Source organism: Pteropus alecto, unplaced genomic scaffold (assembly GCF_000325575.1).
Source record: "Pteropus alecto unplaced genomic scaffold, ASM32557v1 scaffold11, whole genome shotgun sequence".
In the NCBI taxonomy this organism is placed as follows: domain Eukaryota; kingdom Metazoa; phylum Chordata; class Mammalia; order Chiroptera; family Pteropodidae; genus Pteropus; species Pteropus alecto.
The window spans coordinates 6,025,724-6,028,105 of NW_006431956.1; positions in this window are offsets into that span (position 1 = coordinate 6,025,724).

Sequence of the window (2,382 nt, forward strand, 5' to 3'; positions counted from 1 at the left end):
CTGAGCGGCTCGGTGGCTGCGTGCGGCCCGGGAAGGGGGCGGGGGCGCTGTGCAGGCCCGAGCGCGGCAATGATTGGTCTCGGGGGAGGGGTGGGGGGTTGCAAAGCCGTGGAGCGGTGGCATCCGTTGCATGATGCAAAAAGGATTGATTTCAAAAGTTGCGAGTTGCATTGGCAGCAGCCTTTGGCGCCCGGGCCACCTACTTTCCCTCGACCCACTGGAAGGGCCGGGAATGTTTCCCAAAATCCGGTCGCGCTCAGCCGCGCTGCGCCCTGCGGGACGCTGGACCTGCTCCCCGCGCGCGCCCGTCCTGTAGGTTCTGGAAGACAATGAGCGTGGAACGAATTTGAAAAAGAGTGGGAGCAGGGGAAAAGACGCCTCTGCTAAGATGAAGGATTTAAAATCACAAACGGCGCGTTTGCGGATAACGACTTCATGGGCTCTCCCTTCTATTGTTTAGCCTGGCTCGGGAGTTAATATGAGCCTTCGTGAACATGCAAGCGCCCTGCAAAGTTTCGTGAACGTTTATAATATGCCTGATAGGAAGTCAGGGCTTAAGTTTCCGTAGTTACATTGTTTGTTCATCACACGTCCAAGTAAACATGGCAGCCTAATACTGTATGTGTTTGAATTAGCAAGGATAGCAGAGCTTCATCTTGTGAAGTTAACTTTTTTCAGGTTTTCAACTTTCTAATGCATTTCTGACTACAACAAAGCACCATGCTTTCAGACGGCATCTGTTAGGGCTTCCTTTAAAACCGAGGAGCGTGGAGAACCAAATTTTTCTAGAGTGGTTGAGCATTTTCCGAATGTATTTTGGGTAACCGAAAGGTGCTTTAGATCGCGCATCAGGTTGACAGGCTACACAGATGCCCTTTTTCGTTCTTAAAATTTCTGCCTGGCAGTCGCCCAGGGTTTTTATCCAGGTGAGCAAGCAGAAGTGATGCAAACTGGAAGACCCAGCCCACGCAGTCTCCTCTCTTGTGTCCTCTTTCGGCACCCCTGCAGTAAGTTAGGAAAGAACATAGTAGCCGAGGTTCTTTGATGTGATTTGTTGGAATTTTGTATGAATGGTATAACCCTGTGGTTGACAAACTTGGATTTGCTTCTGAATCACCCAGAAAGACACAGATATACACAATCCCCAAGCAATACTCCAGACCTCCAGAATCAGGGCAGGAGAATGCAGATATTTCTATTCCCCTCATCCTTTCCCTTTTCAAATTGGTTTTGTGAGGGTTTGGTTTTGTATTTTTAGCAACAAAAAAAAGTCACGACTAAGGAAAAAGTTTGGGAATTAGGGAAGGGGACGCAACAGAGAGGAGTAATGCCCTATGTGAAGACGCATGTGTCATGCTGAGGATTTTTATTTTTATGCCACAGCAGTTTGTCAGATATATATAATATATATATACACACATATATTATACATATTATATATATTATATATATATAATGTACACAAGTTTAGTTTGTAAAAAGGCTGTGCCACATCTGGGAGGATGCCCTCTCCCAGACAGAAAAATGGGGCCCCTTCTCTAGTGAGGAGGTAATTGTATTAGTCAAGCATGGAGTGGAAGGTATTAGAACCGAAGCAGCGAGAATGCAGACCAGGACGGTGATTCAGTGTGCGGTGGGAGGAAGAAGCATAAGATGACCCCCAGATTTCTAGTTTGGGGGGGGGCTGTGCGGGTAGTGATGCTACTAATTGAAATAGGAACTAGTGGTAGGCACACAAGTTTTGGGGTGAGTTCAGCTTTGGAAATTTCAATTTTGAGTGCCTGCCAGATAGGCTAGGCTGGAGGCAGTTGGTCCAACTAGGTCTGGCTTTGGGGTGAGGGTGGACTCTGCCCTTGAGATGCAAATGTGGTTCATCAGCATGTAAATGGGGATTGAAGCCTAGGAAAGAAGGGAAATTAACCGAGAGGGAAGGTTCTGGGGAAAAAGAGACCTTGGACAGAGCCCGGCACAGCTTCCTATTGGAATGGCTGGGTGAGCAGGAGGCTGCTCCCTGCTGAATCTGCGGGAGGCTAGTTTCCTCAGAACCAGCTCAGTGAGCCCACGTGATTGGAGCCAGCAGCTCCAGAACACTGAGTCAAATTCTCATGAGCAGAGGCTGTAGACTTGACTAAGCCACAGACGCCTCACTTCGTCTGGAGCCAGTCTACAACCTTGGGGTCAGACAACCCCCTGGATCTCTCCTCCCTCCCTTCCCTTGCCCTCATTGCAAGCTTCTCTCTGTTCTTCCCCCAGTCAGCCTTCCTGCCAACTGGGCCTTTCTGGAAGCTCAAAAATCCTGAAGTATGTAATCTTAATGTTCATTATGTCCCCCAAAATCTAGACCACACTTTATTGACCTCAGTAGGAGATACACCTCTAGAA